This window comes from Bombina bombina, chromosome 6 (assembly GCF_027579735.1).
Source record: "Bombina bombina isolate aBomBom1 chromosome 6, aBomBom1.pri, whole genome shotgun sequence".
In the NCBI taxonomy this organism is placed as follows: domain Eukaryota; kingdom Metazoa; phylum Chordata; class Amphibia; order Anura; family Bombinatoridae; genus Bombina; species Bombina bombina.
This window is the reverse complement of record NC_069504.1, coordinates 769,974,675-769,999,962: the sequence shown is the minus strand read 5'-3', so window position 1 is coordinate 769,999,962 and position 25,288 is coordinate 769,974,675.

The following is a 25,288-nucleotide window of genomic DNA, read 5'->3' as shown; positions in this document are numbered from 1 at the left end:
GACAGCCATCATCCAATTACAGACTTGTATACTTATACACTGTGAACAACTGCACATGCTCAGTAGAAGCTGGGTCCTCAGAATATGTGATCATAAAAAGACAGTGCATTATTTGATAATGGAAGTAAATTGGAAAGTCTCTTAAATGTGCAATGTTCTGTCTGAATCATGAAAGTTTAATTTTGACCTTAGTGTCCCTTTAAGTTGGAAGCCAATATTTCAAGTACCTACTCTTTCGGCCTGATTTAAAGATCTATGCTCAGGCGAGATTATCTAAAACAATTTGTCAGTGCTACAAAAGACATGAAGGGAATGATCTTAAGGCAATTTAAGCTGTTAGCTGTGTATCTTGCTAACCTATATTTCTGTATGTGATGGCAAGATACATACATACAGGATACGGCTCAATACAAATAAGCATTTCATGACTGTGTTTCCGAGAATTTTGTATTTATTCCAGATGTTACCTGTCCTGATGGGTAAAAAGGATTTAGGACTACTCAACTCTAAGATATTAGATTTTGTTTGGGCGGGAAAAAAAGATAGGGTAGGTCACGCTAAATTGATGGGCGGTCTGGGACATGGAAGACTTAGCTTACCAAATTTACAGTTATATAATTGGGCAGCTTTAGGTAAATTTACGTTGGATTGGCTTAGTGGGGCACACCATTACACCTGGAAAGAGTTGGAACAGGAATTAGTGGCACCATGGTCCTTCGCCATGCTCCCTCGTCTGTCAGCTAAACAAACTAATACACAATGGAAAGAATTTTTTATGTTCAGGGAACCTTTGAGGGCTTGGATAAATATTTGTAAGAGGTTACAAACCTCCAATGTCTATACAAATTTTTTAACTCTCAGGGGCAATCCAGATTTCATAGTAGGATTTATGACGGCACCTTTTAGTCTGTGGGCGGAAAGAGGGTTGATATATGTACAGCAGCTTTTAGAAGAGAACGGGGAGAGTATTAAGTCTTTTCAAACCCTTAGAGGTATATATGATATCCCCCTTAACCACCACTTTGCTTATTTACAAGCAAAACATTATGTTGGTGCGTTGATTACTGAGGGTCACATGTCTAGAGATACAATCCCAGTTAACAACTTGGTAACCCTGTTCTCCCAGGGAATTTACTCGATCTCCCCCATATACAGAAGGCTGCTGGAAAGTACGAATCAAAAACGGAGAAACTGGGTGAAGAAATGTCACAACACATAGTGATGAATAGTAGTGAGTCAGTAAAGAAAGCAACCCTGGCGCAAGACATGAGAGATTCTCATTTTAGACTACTGCACAATTCCTATATTACACCCAGATTATATCAGAGAAGAGTCGATGCGGAGTTGAACTGACCTTAGATAGTAGATTAGTTGTCTTCTTGGAGTTATCTGAGGAGATAGGACGGTATGGGAGATTTGTAGGTACAGCTCTGTTAATTGCGAGGAGACTGGTCTTTAAGCATTGGATTGTGGCTGCCCCTCCCACATTTCAAGCGTTTAAGGAAGGCCTTATTCACCAACTCACGATAGAGCTATATGACACCACAACAGACATTACCTCTCATACCACGGTTTTTATGAGAAAATGGGAGTGCCTGCTTATCTCTTTACCACAAGAGATGGCATCCCGTCTCCTGTTCCTACTCAAAACCACAGACACTTTTCCTCAGCGCAGATAAGGGGCGAATGGCTCCTATATTCTGGACATTAGTTAAACTAAGATAAATATGTAGCTGAGGCCACAGGTGGTGTAGAATGGGTGACAGCTTATAAGAAGACTCAAACATGGGTGCTGTCGCTCTCCGAGGACTACAGTAACAGTAATTTGTTTTGTTTTAGTCTGTCTTTCTTTTGTTTTATTTTTATTTCAATTGAGTTAGTATATTTCTAAATGCTTCAGGGTAAACTGGAAATGGAGGTGAAAAGTGTAACCTACATGATTCTGAAGCAGAACTTATTTCTTTATTGTGTGTGAACATAGTTAAAATGTAGGAAATATATACTGACAACCTGTATTAAAAATGTATGTACAAAAAGGATTGTGGGATGAGCGCTAAAAAAGCTAAGAGATTAAGGTGCAAAATAAATGGTGATTATAAAATGCGTACCAATACGTTTAATATAATTGTGTGATGTGTGTAATAAGAATGAAAACTGTTTCTATAATGAAACGAAAACTACTGTGTCTGATATAAAATTTTATATTTTGTAAAATTGGTATATATTTATTATATTATTATTATTATATTATTAGGTTGGTGTATAACAATGATAAATCCTCCTATAACGGATGTGACTCAAAGAAAGCTCACACTGTTACCGTTAGTCCGTACGGGATAGCTTTTACTGGTTCGCTTGTATACAGATAGTGATAATCCACACATCCAGGTCAACCTTTACATTTAAATAAAACGGAGTTCCCTCGATGTTTTGAAATAAGTGTGATAATATCACAAGTAGATATTGGGACCGAGGTGTTTATTTGCAGCCCTGGAAATTAGTTTAGCGGTACCTCTAGGTCCTACTACCAGTTCCGGTTTGCAGGTCAGGATGCAGGTCACTGATATGGAAGCTGTAGATCCAAATAGAATCTGATTCCTTGTGAAGCAAAGCAATATGTAGCCTGTATGACAATGGTAGATCATGGGTCAGGAATTATGCATACAGAGACCACTCGTAGTATAGTAAATGGCTCAATGCACCTTGACCTACTACCATATGTTAGTGTTTGTAGCTTGAGAACAAAAGAGCAAATCTACGAGTTTCAGCCCTTCAGGCCTTTATCAAGATGCTCTCTAATGTTCTAATTGAATTAAAATACCATACGTCTTGTCCTCATTGGTTGAATTAGAACTCCCACTGGGTGTGTGTGTCAACATAACGTCCATTTTTTAATGGTTATTTTCATAGTCATATAAGTTCTCCCTTGGCACATAAAAATAGATACGTACCTATAATGTCAACTATATTACAGTTTTTAAAAATAATAAATACATGAAAAATAGAAAGAAATAATTAAAATCAAATAGTGTCATATTTTATGATATTGTAAGGTACTAAAAAGACCTATATTAAATTATATAAAAAAAAATTCAAATAACATTTTTGTAAGGAAGTAATTAAAGTTTTAATATAGAGAAATATTTTAAATTCTAAATTTTAAATTTAAAAATTTTAACATAATCAAATAGTGATAAGTGTATTTGTGTAAAGAGTGTTTGTACAGTGATGTTTAAAATAGATTATAATGAAATATAATATAGTACAGATTGTTTGAAAATATAGATGTTCAAAAGGCAATCGTATACAACGTTACGTGATTTGTATTTTAAGAATGTGTGTTTGGGGATATTTAACAGTCAGAGAGACATATCTCAATTTATATTAACAGATGAATGTTATAGATATTATAATATTAAAAACATAAGGTCAAATGGTTATAGATTGAATCATGTTCCAGATTGGGAAGGTTTTTGTTAACTATGTTACGATTGGTATGTTTCTAACGATTATAGACAAGTTTCTTCCAAAGGGACCACTTGTTATTGGTGGTGATTCTAAATAAGTGAATTTAAATCTAATTCAGAATTTAAACCATATGGGTGAAGAGTTCTATAATGAAATATAAATTCTGCTTCCTTTTTACTTAGGAGTGCATTCATGTTTCCTCCTCTATTCCATAAGGAGAGTTTCTTTATACCCCAAAATTTGAAGTGTTTCAAATTGCCATGGTGAATTTCTTTAAAATGAGAGTATAGGTTGATGTCCATAGATTCATGTTCTATTTTTAGGATATGTATATGCATCCTCTCTCTACTGGTTTGTCCAAAACAAAACAGATTACATGAACACTGAATGCAATATATTATGTTTTTATCTGTACATCTAATTAGTTCATTAATTTTAGTATGGTAACCTCTATTGGGAGATGTTATCTCTTTAATTTTAGTGCTATATTTACAAGATTTGCATGTGTTGCATGGAAAGAAGCCAATTAATTCTTTGCCTCTTAGATCTCTATCATTTTGTGGTCTATTCCCTTTGTATTCACTTGGTGAGAGCAAAGTTTTTACATTTTTAGCTTTCCTAAAAATGATATCTGGCTGACTCTTTACTTTATGGCCCAATATATGGTCTTGTTTAATAATATGCCAATGTCTCTTGAGGATCTTTTTGATCTCTAAATGTTGTGAGCTAAAGTTTGTTATAAATGGTACAAACACATCTTCTTGGTTCTTTGGATTAGTGCCTTTCTTTTTATCTTTAGTTTCAGAAGTCAGTAATGTCTCTCTATCTATACTGGCAACTTCATTCTGTGTTATCTCTATTATTTTGGGGTCATAGCCTTTATCAATGATTCTTGTAGTAAGGATTTGGGATTGAGATTAGTAACTGTCTAATGAGGAGCAATTCTTTTTAATCCTCATGAATTGGCTTTTAGGGATATTAGATTTCCATTGGCCTAAATGGCAACTTTCAGAGTGTACATAGTTGTTTGCATCAATGTCCTTGAAATATGTCTTAGTGTGTATTTTATTCTCAATCACTTCAACCTCGATATCTAGAAAGTTAATTTTTTTACTGCTGTATTCATGGGTAAAAGAGATGCCCATATCATTAGTGTCCATATCCTCCATAAAAGAATCTAATAACTCAATGTCTCCCTTCCAAACGATGAATATGTCATCTATGTATCTGCAATAGTGCACAAGGATCGCTCCCCAAGGCCCTCCATTCACATTACATTCTTCAAAGTAACCCATAAAAAGGTTAGCATAACTGGGGGCACACCTTTTATTTGCAAGAAAATGTCTTCATTGAAAAGGAAACTATTATTATGAAGAATAAAATGTATACAATGTAATAAAAATCTATTTTGAGCTGTCGGTAAATCTTCATCTCTATCTAGGTAGGTTTTAACAGATAGTTGGCCTATTGGTTGTGCAATATTGGTGTATAATGAATTGACATCGCATGTCACTAAAATGTAATTATCGTGCCAATTCAGATTCTTAATAAAATTTAAAAAATGTGTTGAGTCCCATAGATAAGATGGCAGGTTTACAACGTATTTTTGTAAAAAGAAATCCACATACTGGGATAGGTTAGATGTGAGTGCCTGAAATTATGGGACGACCAGGGGGTCTTAGTGGATGTTTATGTAATTTTGGTAAAAAGTAAAAGATGGGAGTCTTGGGGTATGTTATAGACAAAAAATCCAATTCAGAATTATTCAAAATTCCTTTTTCCCTAGCATCTTTTAATAGGGTGCCTAATTGCTGTTCTTGTTATGTTAAACTTAAAATGAATCCTTTAAAACAAGTAGATGAATCTCGTAAAAGTCTATTAGATTCTTCAAGATAATAACTAGTGTCCATTACCACTATACCCCCACCCTTATCGGCCGGTTTGACCACTATCTCTTTGTTGTTTTTGAGTTCTTTCAGTACTTGAATTTCTTTTCTACTTAGATTGTTTCTTAAGGGTTTATTTTGATCTAAAAATTCTAGGTCTTTTTTAATATTCTGTTCAAAAAGTTTGATATGTTCGCTTTTTTCATTTGTTGGGAAGAAAGTGGATTTTGTTTTGAAATTTGTATGGATAAAATTATCACTAACGTGTGTAATTTTATTCTGTAGAGGATTCTTAAGGAAAAATCTTTTTAGTGTCAACTTGCGAATGAATTGGTTGATGTTTATTAAAGTTTCAAACTTATTAAGTTTGCAAGAGGGGGCAAAAGTTAAACCTTTACTCAGTACTTTTTCTTTTTCCTTAAAGGGACAGTCTAGTCCAAAAAAAACTTTCATGATTCAGATAGGGCATGTAATTTTAAACAATTTTCCAATTTACTTTTATCACCAATTTTTCTTTATTCTCTTGGTATTCTTAGTTGAAAGCTTAACCTAGGAGGTTCATATGCTAATTTCTTAGACCTTGAAGGCCGCCTCTTAAGAATGCATTTTAACAGGTTTTTCACCACTAGAGGGTGTTAGTTCATGTTTTTCATATAGATAACACTGTGCTCGTGCACGTGAAGTTACCTGGGAGCCATCACTGATTGGCTAAACTGCAAGTCTGTCAAAAGAACTGAAATAAAGGGGCAGTCTGCAGAGGCTTAGATACAAGATAATCACAGAGGTAAAAAATATATAAATATAACTGTGTTGGTTATGCAAAACTAGGGAATGGGTAAACAAGGGATTGTTAAAACAATAACAATTCTGGTGTAGACTGTCCCTTTAAGGTGATCTTACTAATGTTGAAAATACCAGATGTTTTTATTTCTATCTCTTTGATGTGATGTTTAGTGTTTCCTCTCCCTCTTCTACCTCTAGTCTTCTTTTTCCTTGTTGATTTCTTTGTGGTTTTATTAGTCCTGTGAATTCATTTGAGGTCTCAGCTCTTGCGAGGGAATCCCCTAAAAAAGATGTCTCTTGGAAAATGGTTCCTTGAGTATTGGTATCTGGATATCTTCTAGTTGAAAAAGTTTTGTTCCCATTAAAATGGGGTGTATATTGTAGTGGTGAAAATATATTTCTCAAAGGGACCCTCCAATTATGATTGGGGCTATATGGTTTATTTGAATCTATAGTCTGATGATTATAGTAGTGATTCCTATTATATCGATTACCGTGCCCGTCTGCATGGTCTTGTTGTTGGTACGAATGTAGATATTTGTTAGAGCCATTATAATCATAATATTTAGTCTGGTGTGATTTATAGCGAGGTCTTGTATCATAAGAACTAGAAACACATGGATCATTGGAAATCTTTCTCCATGCGTTTCAAAATGATTATTTTTATTTTATTTTTTATAGGGAGATTATGTTGTTTATAGTGGTGTTGTTCATGCCAATCTCTATTTTCAGATGTTTGTTTTATTTTATTATTTTCCCTCCAATTTGTTTTTTTATAATTATTATAGTTTCTTCCTGTTCTATTATAATACTGATTGGTAATTTGTTCTTTATTAGAATATGGGTACTCTACCCTTTTGGTGTGTGAAATAGAATATGTGATTTAGTTTGAGAAGTGTTGTTGCCCTTGCTGAAAATTTGTGCAAGTTCCTTTCTAGAATTCTGTAAATTATTAACATCACTTATATCTGTATGATCATTAGGGATAGGGTTCTCATTGGGAATGGAATCTTCATCATCTTTTTTATAATCACCTAAATCTCTACTAAACTTAGAGTTTTTCTGTAGAATAATATTTTCTTTGTGTTCAGAGATTCTTTTAACAATCTCCGATTGTAATGTTTGTGTTCTTCATTAACCTCTAAAGTGATGAGCTTATTTTTTGATATTTCAATGTCTTTCTTAATGTCAGTGAGTTGTAAGTGTCTCGCTCTCTGTGCTCTTCTGAGCGGGTCTGTTTTTATCACACAGTGCATCGGGCCAGCTGTATAGTCACAACCTGGCCCGACCGCGCCATTATGCTCAGTCCAGCTCGCTCCTGCTGTCAAACAGAGCAGGAGCGAGCTGCACTGAGTATAATGGCGCGGTCGGGCCGAGCTATGATTATACATCTGGCCCGATGCGCTGTGTGATAAAAATAGACCCGCTCAGAAGAGCACAGAGAGCAGGTCTGAAAAACAGTAATTTTTTTAAAAAAATCAAAGGGAATATTAGGTTTTATAAAGATAAGGCTGATATAATGTTATATAATTCTGCACTATGTGCAGAATTATATAACATTTTTGAGGTTTACTGGCCCTTTAAGGAGAATTTTTTCTACATCAGAATAAATGGCATCTATATTAGTAGATTCCAAAGAATTTTCAATTGTGTAATTTGTGTTAGGTGCAATGTTCTTAACGATCATGTCTCTCTGAGCAAAAATATCCATTAGAGATATGAAGGTGATAAAGGGTGATAAACTAGATATTACCAATATATAGTAATGAATCAGATGATACATGATTATTGGTGAAAGGTGTGATTAGGGGTGAACAGTATACAATTATGCTGTTACCATATATGCAGTTATATATATAAGAAAGAGTGGATCTAAAACAGGAGGTTAAAATGTAGAATACAAAAAAGGGGGGTGTATGTACACCAGGTGCAAAATACTTTTCTAATTGAAAATAACTGTACATTGTGGAACTGTTTCTTTAATCGTTCCTTGTTTGAGATATGTATATGTCAGTACTGAGAAATAAAGAATATGCATTTCAAAGGCTTGTTAAAGAGACATGAAACCCAAACATTTTCTTTCATGATTTAGGTAGAACATACAATTTTAAACAACTTTCGAGTTTACTTATATTAAATTTGTTTAATTCTCTTGGTATCATTTGTTGAAGGAGCAGCAGTGCACTACTGGTTTCTAACTGAACACATGTGCGAGCCAATGACAATTGGTATATATATATATGCAGCCACCAATCAGCAGAACCTAGGTTCTTTGCTGCTCCTGAGCTTACCTAGATAAACCTTTCAGCAAAGGATAACACGAGAAGGAAGCAAATTAGAAAGTTGTTTATAATTGTATGTGCTACCTAAATCATGAATGTCTAAGTATGACTTTACTGTCCACTGTTCCTTTAACTTTACATTGGCTCCTGTAAATTTGTCTTATGTATTTGCTCCTAGATAGAATTGTCATGATCAGAACCTACAGGTACAGATCTCAGAGTGTATATAGCCACTGACTGGTCAGAGTGACTCCCACTGGGTTTGTTCCCTGCCTGGATGAGATATATCTTGTGTCCCTAAGTGTTTTTTATATTTTGTATTTTACGTTGAATACTACGCTTAGATCTGGCTGTTTGCGCTTCTGTTTTCTCTACATAAAAATTGAAATGGTATTACATATAAAAACTCGTACACATAGAAATGTACTGCAAGATACAAATTTACATTATGGCATGCAAATTGTCCTTAAATTAAATTGTATTCAATATAAACAGTAAAAGGCTCATGGTAATTTACAAAAAAACAGTAAAACCATATCTTGTAGAATATATCATTGGTTGTTTGTAGACACCTGCTCCAGTTCCAACCAATGGAATTGTCTCAAAATAAATTGATCTTTGGCTGTGGCCAATGTTTAGAGAGCACTATGAGCCTCAACCTATGTTGACAAGAAGTGAATATTCTACAGGTTCCTTATATTTCTATTGTAAATAAGTCTTGCAGCATTGGTGAGTGGGCCAAACAGGGTGTTCTTTGGGAGTGTATGAAGTTTATTTGCAATGTGTATCGGAATGATATAATCATATTACGTCTGTAGGTCTCTCGGTTTCATATTGTTGAATAGGGGCTGGCAAGTTTGTTTCAAAATACACATTAGGCTTTATGAAAGTGAAGAGAAAAGTAATATTTGCAAAACTAGAAACAAATGCAAGGTACATTATACTGCATACAACATCATTTGATTTGTATGTGCTCCAAAAAAATGTTACTATCAGTTCCTGTCACATTTACTATCCTCTGCAAGAATCTGCATTCTCACAACTCTCTGGAAATTTCTGGTTGACATTTTCATTTCATAAATTCTGCCCATGCGAGGGTCTTGTGTAAGGCCGGACTGGAAATAAAAAGCAAAAATAAATTAGTAATTTTTGATAATTTTATTTGGAAAGAAATGTTAATTAAAAAGTTTGACTTTCAAAATAAGTTTGGGATTTCTGGATTTGTGATCTGGAGAAGACACCCAAACTAGTGTGTCATTCTGTCTCACGGTGACTTGACTTGGAAACCATTTAAAGGAGGGCTACTAAAATGTAACATCATCTAGGAAATAAAAGTTACAAGGAAATATTTTGTGACTTCAAAGTACCAGTAAATACATTAGGTTTGCATAATCAACAAATGCACAACAACAAGACAATGTAATAACAATTAGGGGCCGATTTATCATCGGTCCGTCCAACATGATCCGCTCAGCGTATCATATCCGCCGCACATCGATAAATGCCGACAGCATACACTGTCGGCATTTATCATTGCACAAGCAGTTCTTGTAAACTGCTTATGCAATGCTGCCCTGTGCAGATTCGCTGCCAACCGGCCGCTAGTAGGGGGTGTCAGTCAGCCCGTTCGTATAGGATCGGGCGGATTGATGTCCGCAGTCTCAGAGCAGGCGGACTACTTATGGAGCAGTGGTCTTAAGACCGCTGCCTCATAACTGCTGTTTCCGGCGAGCCTGAAGGCTCGCGTGGAAACAGGAGCTTTCTGAGCTTGATAATTCGGTCCCTTAGTCTGAACTTCAAATGAGTAGTAGATTTTTTTTCTGACATATTTCAATTATGTCTATTTCCACTCCCCCTGTACCATGTGACAGCCTTATCCAATCACAAATGCACATACGTATATTCTGTGAATTCTTGCACATGCTCAGTAGGAACTGGTGGCTCAAAAAGTGTAAATATAAAAAGACTGTGCACATTTTGTTAATGGAAATATATTGGAAAGTTGTTTAAAATTGCTGCTCTATCTGAATCATTGAAGTTTAATTTGACCTGAGTGTCCCTTTAATACATATAGCTCAGAGAATAAATGAGAGGCGATACAGCTGCATCACCTCCTTATATTGTAGCTGGCCAGCTTCATCTGCTGCAGCCCACCGGGAAAGTTCTTGGTGTCCTGGGAGGCCAATTCAGCCTTGTGTGATATTTCTCTGACAAATTTAAATAATACGTTTGTGTTTGGTCTGTTACAAAGAAATAGCTTTAGTGTTGTATGAACACAGCAATAAGTAAACGCTTCACAAATTTAGTTTGAAACATCAAAGGTTGGAAATTTATGTAAATTGTCAAATTTTTGGCCAATATTCTAAGATTTGTTCCATAGTTTAGGTTTCTTACTGACTATTTAGCCTTTGAGTAACAAAATCAAATCTTTCGTCCAGATGAACGTGCTGAATGCTGTGTAAATGAAAATATATATTAAAATATTACATTACGCCACATTGAATGCTACGGGCTCCATTTATTCAAGTTGTGAGAGTAGCTTTGTAGCCCCAGCTTTACAGGCTACTGGTTAAAGGGACACTAAACCCCAAATTTTTCTTTCATGATTTAGATAGAGAATACCATTTTAAACAACATTCCAATTTACTTCTATTATCTAATTTGCTTCTTTCTTTAGATATTCTTTGTTGAAGAAATAGCATTGCACATGGGTGAGCCAATCAGACGAGGCATCTATGTGCAGCAACCAATCAGTAGCTACTGAGCCTATCTAGATATGCTTTTCAGCAAAGTATAGCAAGAGAATGAAGCAAATTAGACAATAGAAGTAAATTGGAAAGTTGTTTAAAATGGCATGCTCTTTCTAAATCATGAGAGAAAACAATTGGGTTTAATGTCCCTTTAAGTAGCAGTGATCTTAAACATGAAATCCAAAGTGTTTCTTTTGGGATTCAGGTGGGGCATACAACGTTTAAACAAATTTTATTTTATTTCTAATATCAAATTTGCTTTATTCTTTTGTTGAAGGAACAGCAATGCACTACTGGGAGCTAGTTGTACACATTGGTTGAGACAATGACAAGGAGGCATATATATGCCGCCACCAATCAGCAGCTCTCTCCCAGAAGTGTATTGCTGCTCTTGAGTGAACCTAGGTATTTCATGATTTAGATAGACCATAACATTTTCCAAGCGACTTTCCAATTTTCGTCTATTATGAACTTTGTTTCATTTTCTTAGTATCCTTTATTGAAGGAGCAGGAAAGCATCACTGGGAGCTAGATGAACAAGCCAATGACAAGAGACATATTTGCAGCCACCAATCAGCAGCTAGCTTCCAGCTCCTGAAGCTACCTAGGTATGGTTTTCAACAAAAACAGAAGTGAATTGGAAAGTTGTTTAAAATGGTATTCTCTATCTGAATCATTCAAACACATTTTTGGTTTTCATATCCCTTTAAAGGGACACTGTACTGTAAAATATGTTTCCCAAGACTTGTTATAACAGCTGTAGAGTATTAAATGTAAGGTAAATTGCTCTTTTGGATTTATTTTTGTTTTGAAACAACTGGTTTTGCTCATTGTAAGCACCACTCATTGTTCTCAAAAGTATGCCAATTCAAATTGACTGAGCCTGCAGGAAAAGAAGACCTGCTTATCTTATATCTATATAAACACAGAATCCAATACCCAGGCACTAACATTTTCATAATGGGTAGTGGTTTCAATTGGCTACACCAGCTATTTCAATTGCAAGAATAAGTTGTTGGTATACTTCCATATAATGCTCAAGACATATGTACAAATTTTTAAGCATACCTCAGTATTCCATCATGGAAAGGAACTGTGGTTACCAAAGAGAATGACATAACTTTGATAAAATAAATGGATCTTGTTATTTCTTTATGTTATACACTGTATCTCTAACTCAAGAAACTTTCATTTTAACTTCCATGTCCCTTTAAGGCAGAAAGAAAGATTTGTGGGACATAAAGCTTGGGGGGAGAACTTGTGTGTGTTGAAATGTTCTGTTACATGACAAATTAACAAAATTAAAATAATATGGCACATAAATTATTCGCTGTGTAGACTTACCAGACATATATTGGCACTTCATTAAAAACAAAGGAATATATCTTGCTAAAAAATATTCATCTGCAGCTTGTTTAAATGTAAGAGCAGTGTATTTTTTTTCTTCCTTTAAAGCCACGTTAAATGAAAAGCGACAGTTTACCCTAAAATTTTCTCCCCTTCAACTCGTTTCCAGTAATCAATTTTACCTGCTAAAGTGTATTAAATTATTTACAAATAGCTCCTTTACATCAGCAATTTAAATATATAAATGTACCTGTGGTATCCCTACCTTTACTGAAAGTTTCTATACCTTGGTATAGACTATAAAAAAAGTTTTCTAAACATAGGACTATTAGAAATTAACATTTTATTACTTATCTCGCCTACCTCCCACTGGGAGTGTAATTTCTCCTGCTTGGGATTTGGTATACAGAGATAAACATGTATGTTTAGAGAAAGTGATAACCTAAGGAGATCTGCAAGCTCAACCCATGTTGGACCAGTTTACAAGTGGCACATTGATAGTTACGCACAAGCGAAAAGGGGTTTATCGCAGGTGTTTGCGAGCAACGGTTTTATTGCTCATATTACAATATGAAAGTAAACATGATTGCTTGAGCCCAATCGCAATTTATGATAGAATGATTACCACGACCTCAGAGCCCTGGTTAGCTGTTTTGTGAAACAAAAAAGTGCCACAAAATACATCAAAAATACATTAAAGTATATATATATATATATAGGGCAAAAGCGAAGAACTGTATCGTAGGCAGGCAGGTTAAATAAAAGGTTCCTTTATGTATATCAAAAACAAGGTAAAAGGACCTAAGGATGTCAGTAGCAAAGAAATGCAACACACAGTACAGTGAGTATGGAAATGCTGACATGTTTCTGCCGTGGGCCGTAATCGTAGCTTACCAATACACCTGCACATAGAAATTTAAAAGCAGTACTCATCAATTATTGGACTAAAAACATCCAATCAAAACCATCAGATATATGGATGTGTTGCTAAGTAGATACTTATACAAAAACGTATTACTTGATATTCTCACTTGATTATAGTTACAGATTTAGTAATGAATATATCGCTATGCAATCATAATGTGTTAAAGAGCTTTGTCCCCACATAGTATTCATACATATTTGGTATGCAGGCTACGTTCAAAAGAATAGTAGTCTAAAACAATCTAAGTAGAAAACAATGAGAATATATATATATATATATATATATATATATAGGGAACAACAAGTATAACTGGGAAATGTCAACTAAAAATCCTTAACAATGATAATAAATAATCCAATATCAATGTTGATGGTGCACTCTTATTGTTATTGCACTTATATATACCTATATTTACTCAGACAACCCGGTAGGGGATAAGATTTTAACTAACCTTGTTTTCCATACGACCTAAATATCCAAACTTATATGTAAACAGTTTACATGAAATGTGATATGGACCTTACATCTAAAAAGAGTATCTTATGCATCTTGCTATTCTAGAGTAATTCTCACAGTATACTGAGCCAAAGAACTAACATTGGCTACCAAAAGGCCATCTTATCATAGTGTAATGTACCCGTAGAACTTCAGTTCTAAGGCAACATAGTCTGGGGATCTGTTTGTCCTTTTCTGATCCTCAGAGAAGGTAGGTACACCGTAGGTATAACATAGCATCTGAAAATATAAAACTTCAGTTCTAAAAAAACATTCATAATAATGTAAAGTGGTACAGAAGAAAAGAAGAGAAAAGAAAAGAGAGAGATGTACCCGGAATGGGTCTATTTCCAATAATTCATCAAATCATATTCAGAGTTGAGGCCTGTGGGGACCCTTGTCTTCAATCTGAAGATCCAGAACATTTCTCTTCTCCAGTATCTTATCCTTATTTCCTCCTCTAGGAGGTTGTCTGATCAATTCGATCGCTTGCCATCTGAATGTATCATTCTTTTTGTGATGTATACGAGTAAAGTGTTTCACCAGGGGAATGCTCGCTTCACCTATTTTAATGGTAGATAGGTGGTTTCTTATGCGAGTATTTACATAATTTGTTGTTGATCCTACGTACTGTAGGTGACACTCTATACAGGTTATCAAATATATGACGTAAGAAGTGGTGCAGTTGAGACAAGTATCAATCTGAACAGATGAGACAAAAGTCTCAGAAAAGATTCCAGATTCACAAGGTCTGCATCTAGTTTTTCCACATCTATACATTCCTTTATGTGATAGCCATGAGTCCCTATTTGGAGGGGTAGACAGTGGTAATTCTGAGGGAGAAAGGAAATTCCCTAAGGTTTTACATCTTCTATATGACTAGCGTAAGCCATTATTAACACATTCATCTAGCTTGTCATCTGCTGCCAGTAAGTTGAAATGTTTATTAACAATGTTGCAAATTGCATTATAATCAGTGCTGTAATCTGTTACAAAGGTCACCCTAGGGGGGGTCAATTTGTTCCCTCTATTAGAGAGAAGTGCCTTCCTGTCAATCCTATCCACCTGCTTTTGCGCCTTATCCACTATCTGTTTGGGGGTAACCTCGCTGTTGTAGGCGTAATCTCATAGCTTTACTTTGTTCCGTATACGTGGAATCAAGTGTACAGTTTCTTTTTACCCTAATCAACTGGCCCTTTGCCACCGCAAAGGATACATGCTTGGGATGCCAGCTTTTAGCATGTAAAAGTATGTTCTTAGTCATTTGTTTCCTATAGATATTACACAGGACCTTCCCCTGCTCGCTTACTTTAAGGGTAAGGTCTAAATCATTGATGCAGTCTTTATGCGTTTCAGATGTAAATGTAAGGCCAACATCATTGTCATTAAGATTGCTCAGAAATGCACTAAGTTCTCTGTCAGATCCCTTTCAAATAAACAGCAAATCATCTATATAGCGTTTAAAAAAGGTTATATGTTCTCTAAAAGGGTTCCTATCTCCATAGATGTGGGACAGCTCCCACCAACCCATAAAAAGGTTGGCGTAGGATGGGGCAAATTTTGCCCCCATTGCTGTCCCACATCACTAGAGACAGAACTTACCCTCGAACTTGAAGTAGTTATGAGTGAGCATGAACCTTGTGGCTCTCAGAACAAAATCTCTGAAATCTTTGCTGAAGTTCGAAAACGAAGCTAGAAGAAATTCCACAGCCTTCAACCCCTCCTCATGGGGAATTGATGAATATAAAGCCACAACATCCACTGTCAACCACAGATAGCTATCTTTCTCCCAAATGACGGCTTCCATCAGATTGAGGACATGTTTGGTATCCTTAAGATAACTCTGCAATGCAATAACATAGGGGTATAAAATGGCATCCAGCTATTGTGAAAGATGCTCAGAAATAGACCCAATGCCACTAACTATTGGACGTCCCTGTACGTTGGAAATAGTTTTGTGTACTTTTGGAAAGAGGTGAAATATAGGTACCACTGGGTGTTCAATGTTCAAAAAATCATAAGTGGCAACTTCAAAAAATCCCTCTTCCAATCCATCATCTAAGAGGGATTCCATCTCCCTCTGATATGCTTTTGTAGATACTGAGGATAACCAAAAGTAATTATTCAGTATATATATGTATGTGTGTGTGTATATATATATATATATATATATATATATATATATATGTGTGTGTGTTTATGTGTGTACATTTGTATTTATGCATTTATATGTGTATATGTTTATTTACAAACATATATACACATATAAACACATATGTATTCATATATATATATATATATATATATATATATATATATATATATGTGTGTGTGTGTGCATTGAAACCCTTTGCAGTGAAGTAGAGGAAAACATGTTTATGCAATATTCATATTTAATAAAGTGTCATACTGTGTATTTACTATAAATATTTAACATTTTAATGTTCTACGCATAGCAGAATATGTTCTAAGTATTTATAAAACATATATATATATATATATATATATATATATATATATATATATATATATATATATGGTATATATATATAGTATAGATATATATTGTACCACAATAATACCATCAGATATAGGTAGAAATATATATTTTAAGAATAAATAGAATATATTCTGCTATGTGAAGAACATTGGAATATGAAACATTAATTTTTTCATGCCGGGTTAGCACGTGAGTAGGGTGTTAGGTTTTTTTCACTTTTTTGTTCCATTGGCTTCTTGGGGGGGAATAAGTTATCGTGCAGGCGATACTCTCAGTTTGGCTTTTAATACGCAATGGGTTATCGGGCAAGCAAAAATTGTTTACTTTCAACTTGCAATCTGGCCCTTTGATGGTTGTAGTGTCAAAAAACAAAACAGCTATTTCATATACAAAATTAAACCTAAAGAAGCAATTTATCTTACATTTTATACTCTGCTGCTGGTATAACAAGTCATAGGAAACACATTAACTACATTTTTTTACAGTATAGTACCCCTTTAATGAAATTAGTATGTAAAACTAATCGCTAAACTTAGCTGCTTTAAAATAAAAAAATGAGATTTTAATTATAACCACCCCTCCTCAGAAGCAGACCCAGTAATTTCATTAAAGATGTTTGTATCATTCGTTGCTCTATCTTAATTCTTAATTTCCAGAGACATAGACCCACTTTCACTATCAAGGGTACCAGAATCAAAAAAGTATTTTAAAAACATTTAAAAAAAAATGTGTAAAACAGAGAAAAAATGAGACAAAGTGCTTCGCACAGGTAATCGTGACTTTCTAAATCCTGCATGCTCTGTGGTTGTTTAGGTGACAACATGCTGACTACGCCCGTAACACTCTGGAACACTGACCCTCAACCTATGTTTTACATCTGCAGCATTTCAAAAACTAATACAGTTCTATCCAAACAAATACGAATATTTAACAATTAGACACGTTTTAATAACACCCAGTTCTATACAAAGACACATTAGTAACACTGGCACATGCATATAGCCAGACAAGGGCTGGTTATAGGGTCAGTGGTATCTGCATCAGTATAATAACACCCAGCACGATATAATGACACAGTAGTATGACTGGCACATGGGTAAAGCCTGAGGAGGACTGGTTATAGAATCAGTGGTATCTGCATCAGTATAACACCCAGCACTATATAATGACACAGTAGTGACACTGGCACATAAGTATAGCCCGAGGAGGGCTGGTTATAGGATCAGTGGTATCTGCATCAGTATAATAATACCCAACACTATATAATGACACAGTAGTGACACTGGCTCATGGGTATAGCCAGAGGAGGGATGGTTATAGGATCAGTGGTATCTGCATCAATATAATAACACCAAGCACTATACAAAGACACAGTAGTGACACTGGCTTATGGGTAGAGCCAGAGGAGGGCTAGTTATAGGATCAGTGGTATCTGCATCAGTATAATAACACCAAGCACTATAAAATAATGTTTTTAATTTCAAATGTACCTTGGTGTCCTTCACTAAGGTCTGTACTTTGGAAAATGTCAGCCACAGCCTTTGTCTGTGCCTATCCCTGGTTGCAGTTGTATTGAATATTTTTTTAGATTGCTAGTAGTTCACATTTGATGTTTTAGATATCATGTATTAGGCCATTTAAAAAATAGTTGTTAATGACAGGAACTTGAGACCTCTGCTGCGGATTCTCTGTTAGCCTGTTGCTCCGTCTCTGTGCCACTGGAGGACTCTGGCTGAAGCTGATAGTTTTTTTGTGCTGCTACCTGCACCAATTAGCTTTCTGGTGCCAGCTGCAGGTAGTTTCTCAATGAGCACTGACTTAAGGCAGCCTCACAGACCACTCCCTGCCCTGACACTGTGGTTCTACCAGTCTGTTAGTGCCTCTGACCTTGCCTGAGTTTCTGTTTGTTTTTTCCCCTCTGGTTCCTGAATTTGGCTTGTCTCCTGACTACTCTTTTGGATTTCCCATTTGTTTAATGAAAGATCAGACTTCTATTCTGGTATACCGAACTTGGTCTTGTCTCCTGACTACTCTAATGGATTCTTCCTGTATTTGGTGACTTATTGGACTGCTCTCAGATATCTGACTCTTGGCTTGTCTCCTGGCTATTCTCTCATCACCAGCCTGTGGCTATTCTCTCATCACCAGCCTGTTACTGGTACCTGTTACCCTATGTCATCATCCTTCCTTCTCTGGTATCCTGCTCCTGTACCCAAGTCCTGCAGAGGGAGCTTGCCAAGCACTGGTATTCTGTTTCAGTACCTAGCCCTGCAGAGGATGCTTGCCAAGTTTTAGTATCTAGCTAATGCATCCAAGCTCTGTAGGGAGTGTCTGTCATGTTCCACTATCCAGTTCCTGTACCCAAGCTCTGCAGATGGTATCTGCCAAGGTACCAGTCTCCAGTTCCTGTTTCCAAGCCCTGCAGAGGGTATCTGCCACATACCAGTATCCAGCTATTGTACTCAAACTCTGCAGTGGGCGTTCCAGTCTTCTGCCTCAAGTGGGCATTCCTGGCTTCGGCCTCAAGTAGGCACTCCAGTGTTGCCCTTAGAGTGGGCATTCCTGTTCATGGCCCTATCATGGGCATTAACCCCGAATCCAGCCCTGGAGTGGGCACACCTGCTCACCTTTCTTGTTTCCAGTATCTGATCCATCAGTGTCCTGTACAATAAACTTGCATTGACTGTGTTTTTTCAGCTATGCCTAAAAGGGGTAGTTCCATTAAAAAGTCCATCTCACTGGCCCCTTTTAATGCAAAAGACAGCCCTAAGAACCCGCTCCGATAAACATGACAGCCACTTCTATCACACAAGTGTGAACTTTCTGCCACATAGAACGACTTCAGGATACCAGCATCACAAAAATATTACAAAACCCGCTCCGATAAACATGACAGCCACTTCTATCACACAAGTGTGAACTTTCTGCCACATAGAACGACTTCAGGATACCAGCATCACAAAAATATTACAAAACAAAAAAGAAAAGATCAAGAAAAATAAAATACATAAAAAAAATTGTCAGGCTTGCTATAGCGAGACACAACTGTGAAATACGTCACTTGGTAAATTGCTTATTTATAAATCCCGCAAGCTGATATGCAGCTCAGGTGAAAAATCCCTTGAAAGCTCCTTTTCCGCTTCTTTCAAATTGCTGAAAAACATTCTGTTCTATCCAGCAAGATCACGTTAACATAATAAAACAGACATGCAAATATTTAGCTATTACACTCATTTACAAAATTCCATTTCCAAACGTGTTTCCAAAGTGTTACGGTTCTAATTATTTTTTTCTTGCTTACCAGGGGGTTCTAAGTTGCTGTGCGACATATCATATATTGAGCCCTTTAACACAATTATAGATGTCAATGGCCGGAACGCCCATTGGCGATTGGCTAAATAAACTTAGATGAAATGAGCGTTAGTGAATGTTAAACATTGTCCCTTCATAACAACAAGACCTCTCGGCAGCATAATAATTGTTGTGTCTCACAGTTGTGAGAGAATGGACACAATAGTCCGAAACAATATCTTCTGGATGAGGCTGTTATTTAAGCTAATTTGCCATGCTCAGTTTCAGCCACTAATCTTTAACAGTGCTAGAGTTTTTGACACTAATGGTTTCACTAACAACTTTGGATTCTTCTTGATGTCATGCAAGATCAGTGCACTTCCCCACTTTGTTTACTGATACTGAGGTCTGTATAGTTGCAGGGTGTGCTACTCTTATTTTCAAATTTTTGTAATTTTAAACAATTTTCCAATTTACTTTTATCACCAATTTTGCTTTGTTCTCTTGGTATTCTTAGTTGAAAGCTTAACCTAGGAGGTTCATATGCTAATTTCTTAGACCTTGAAGCCCACCTCTTTCAGATTGCATTTTAACAGTTTTTCACCACTAGAGGCTGTTAGTTCACGTATTTCATATAGATAACACTGTGCTTGTGCACGTGAAGTTATCTGGGAGCCATCACTGATTGGCTAGACTGCAAGTCTGTCAAAAGAACTGAAAAAAGGGGCAGTTGTATATGCTTAGATACAAGATAATCACAGAGGTTAAAAGTATATTATAATAACTGTGTTGGTTATGCAAAACTGGGGACTGGGTAAAAAAAGGGATTATCTATCTTTTAAAACAATAAAAATTCTGGTGTAGACTGTCCCTTTAAAATGTGCTTTATATATTGAACAGCAAAAATGTCAGCATTGTCTATTGGTTGCTGTCAACTAATTCTCTTATGGTGGAGCACGTATACATCCCTTGGACCTAATGATGGTATTGTAATCACACATATTGTAAGGCAACTTTGGCTATTATTGCCTTTAAAAGTAAAGTCACATATACTAAAGCACTGTCTCCCTTACCATTTGCGGGAACCTAAACTAGACAAATATATGGGGCCCCTCGGTCCAGCCCCCTTATTCCCCTCCTCCTGTATGCCCTGCCCCCTTTGGGGCCCAACCTTGTCCCAACAGTCAGTGTGTCCTATATAAAGAATAACACAATATATTACACCTTCTGGTACCATAAACACTTATTCATAAACTAAATACAGGATCTAAAAAGAGGCTTGGGGGCGGGTGCCGCTCTCGCAATAACTAAAGGGAAGGCCTATTTTAAAGCTGGAAAAGCAAATGCTACTTTATCAGAACATTCAAATAACTCCATATTGTATCTTTCCCTTTATATTAGGGACGTAAAAGTGTTTTTTCCTTTTGCTTAGACATGCACTTCCTGTTAGTTTCTAAATCAAAATAAAACAACTTTAAAAAAACAATTTTCAAGCAAAAACTATTTTTAAAACTTTTAAATTGTGCTGTCTCATAGGGTTGATAGAAATTGGTTGAGTTTGATGTCCCTTTAATGTTTCACAATATTTACAATAGTCTATTCTAATATAGAATAATGGCAATATAAAAAAATACAGTAAATTTTTTTCCTTCTCAGAAAAAGAGCCAAGCTAGAATAGAAAATATATTATCAGGGATATTTGTGATACTGATGTAATACCACAAATCCCCTATAGGAGGCGCTAATAACTACGGGCAGAGTATAGTACTGGAATGGTAATACAATCAATATGCCCCTGGTAATACCATATATGTGAATAGAATTATAAATCTAAAAATTATAAAGAGCAATAATAATTAAAAAATAATAATAATAAAAAATATATATTAAAAAATGGTTAAAATATATATATATACAGATGTATCAAATGGTCAAATGGAAAAGTTCAAATGAAGTCCAAATGAGTCCAGAAATAGATAGATAAGGCAGCTCTCGGTCTTCACCCAAACGATGGTGTATCTTCAAAAAATGGTTAACTGCAAGGAAAACAGAAACAGAGGCGCCACATGTGTAGATCAATCAAAACTGACAAAATCCAAGCAAGATGAGATACAGGATACTCACAAACGTGAAGGCACTCTCTTGTGCCTGTAGGGGCAGGCTGGTATTTTAACAGCAAACCAGCTGGCTGTACCAAGGGATCCCCGTCAGGATATCCTACAGTTGTGGTGGATCTCACAACAGCAACCCTTAACTAGGTTACTTCCAGCAAAAAGGAAAATATGTCCAGAGGGGAGGAAGGCTAAACAGCCTTATGGTTACTGGCAAGGGAAATGCCACACGAACACCAGATTTGTTAAAAAAGTTTCAAGTATTTTATTTTTCAAAAGATAAAAAATACCATCAGTAACAAAATACAGCTGGGTGTGTTATATGGCAAGTCTCCTTGTATATGCAGAGATAATAGCTAACTTTTTTAACAAATCTGGTGTTCGTGTGGCATTTCCCTTGCCAGTAACCATAAGGCTGTTTAGCCTTCCTCCCCTCTGGACATATTTTCCTTTTTGCTGGAAGTAACCTAGTTAAGGGTTGCTGTTGTGAGATCCACCACAACTGTAGGATATCCTGACGGGGATCCCTTGGTACAGCCAGCTGGTTTGCTGTTAAAATACCAGCCTGCCCCTACAGGCACAAGAGAGTGCCTTCACGTTTGTGAGTATCCTGTATCTCATCTTGCTTGGATTTTGTCAGTTTTGATTGATCTACACATGTGGCGCCTCTGTTTCTGTTTTCCTTGCAGTTAACCATTTTTTGTAGAATAGAAAATATCCTTGGGATAATAGAAAGTGACAGAACCTATTCTAAGAAAATATTTTATTTTTAAATTGGCCTGGTAGCCGGATTAAAAACAGCTTGTGGGCGGGTTTGTGTCTTATGGCTGTAAGTAAGATAAGCCAGCTCTAGAGGAAAACGCATTTTTTTTTTGTAATTGCCAACAATAAAGCCGCTACTGACACCATTCAAATCTCCATTCCCTTTTAATCAGTTTCCAAGAAGCAGATGATCAAGACAAGAAGACTCTTGTGTTCTCTAAATAATATTTCACCTTCAAGTACTACTTTCATTTATTGTACTGTTGTATTTTTAGACTATATTATCCCATATATTAGAAATTATTTAAAGGGACAGTAAATGTAAAAAAAAAAAATATTCCACAGATCCAATTAGTTCAAGGAATGAAGTATGTACTGGCTTTTAACAGAAGTGCTTGATAATATCTAAAAATGACCTTTAATGCTCTTTCCTGGAAGGGTTCTCCGGCTCCGGCTACCCCTATGCCCTCAGAGCTTTTTAATCCTAATGTGCTGCAACCAAGAGGTTTTCTGTAACACATGCTCGGCAGATATCATCAAGTCGACAGAGCATGGTAAATTTAGCTTGAAGAAAACTACAGACATATAATTTATGTATACATTTTATAGTTTAAATAAACATATAGCTTAAAGGGATAGGAAAATCAAAATTAAACTTGCATGATTCAGATAGAGCAGGTCATTTTAAGACACTTAATTTCACTTCTACTTTCAGATGTGCTTTGTTCTCCTGCTATCCCTTGTTGAAAAAGAATATGCACATATTCTGCACTAGGGAGAGCTAGCTGCTGATTGATGACTGCACACATTTGTCTCTTGTGATTGGCTAACTAGATGTGTTCAGCTACCTGCTAGTAGTGCAATGCTGTTCTTTCAGCAAATGATAACAAGAGAATAAAGCAAATTTGATAATAGAAGTAAATTGGAAAGTTGTTTAAAATTGTATATTCTATACAAAGCATGAAAGAAAATTTTGAGGTTTCCTGTCCCTTTTAAGCACACTTTTAATGTCTCTATTTAAAAAAAAAAAAAGAAGAAAATTAATGGATTGGAGATTGTGGGCCAACTTAACTTCAGTCCATATTATAAATGTAATAGGCTACCCTTGTTTACTTATGAATAATTTTATAAGTAAGCATACTCAACTTTTTTACTTACAATTGTCCCAATTTTCATGTGAGAGGAATCCTTTTTTATTCACAAAAAATGTCATTTTTTAATCTAAAGTGTGTATACATTTTCTTTCTCCATGCACTTAAAATAAAGTGTAAAGTTCTGAGTGCACTAATATAAATCACTTTAGTGCCTCAATTCGGTTTTCCTTTTCTTTGCAGATTTTAGAGACTTTAAAAGCTGTAACATATTGTGTTGCTATTAGGGATGGGCGAATGTTTCTTAAAATTCGAAATTTTAAACTAATTTTGATACATTCGATCATTCAAATCAAATTTTTAATGTTTATATAACATTTTATTTGCGAATTTTCATTTTTGAATTTTTTTAAAAAAATTGAAAATATTTGTTCGAATAATAGAATATTTAGCTATGTATTCATTCAATTTTGAACTATGTAATATTCGAATACGAATGTAAGATTCAAATTCGACATAGTATTTCTAGTCTACAACTGTGTTTAATAAATGTAATATTCGAATACCTACATTCGAATTTGAATGTCACATTCGAAATAGTATTTCTAATCTACAACTGTGTTTAATAAATGTAAAATTCTAATTCGAATGCTACATTCAAATTTGAATGTAACATTCAAATTCAAAATAGTATTTCTAGTTTTATACTATGTTTTTTAAATGTAATATTCGAATTTGAATGTGAGATTCGAATTTGAAAGTGATATTCGAAAACTGTAAATAACATTTGATAATAGAATTTTTAAGAATATTCGTTCTTATCAACATTCTATTATGTAAATCGAATTTCTACAATAACATTTGTTCTAACATTTCAATTAGAATATAAACACCCATCCCTAGATGCTATCCCTGATTCAACCTACCATAACAGTGTATCTATATTCATTAGACAACAGGCTTGCAGGCCTATTCTGATAAGCTCAATGAACAGCAATGATAACTTACGCATTTTGCAGACTTTCTTGATCTATAATGCTTCTATAATATATTGTTTTCATGGTGTTTGGCCTATGTGTGATCATCAGCTAATTCATAAGCTAATTCCATTTTGACTTTACCTGCTTAAAGGGACATGAAACACAAAAATGTTCTTTTATTCTCTTGGTATCCTTTGTTGAAAACCATACCTAGGTAGGCTCAAGAGCAGCAATGCACTTCTGGGTATTAGCTGTTGACTGGTGACTGCACTTATGTCTGTTGTCACTGACTTCGCCACTTTGTTCCGCTAGGTCTTAGTAGTGCATTGCTGCTACTTCAACAAAGGATACCAAGATAATGAACAAGCTATTGAGACTGATATACTTCAGGAAAGTTCTCCTCCGTGAAAAGCACAACTAAGTTAAAAGTGGCTGCTTCTAGGTGGTAACTTGCCATAGAACAAGCTACTGAGCTGTTGTTCATACCTGGTAGAGCGCTTCTCTCTTTGTATGCATTTGTATTATGACCATGGGGAGGTCTCCCTAAGGGTGATGGGGAAACCAGACATGGTCTTCTTGCCCAGTGTGCCTAGAGGAATATGGCTGCACCTCAATAA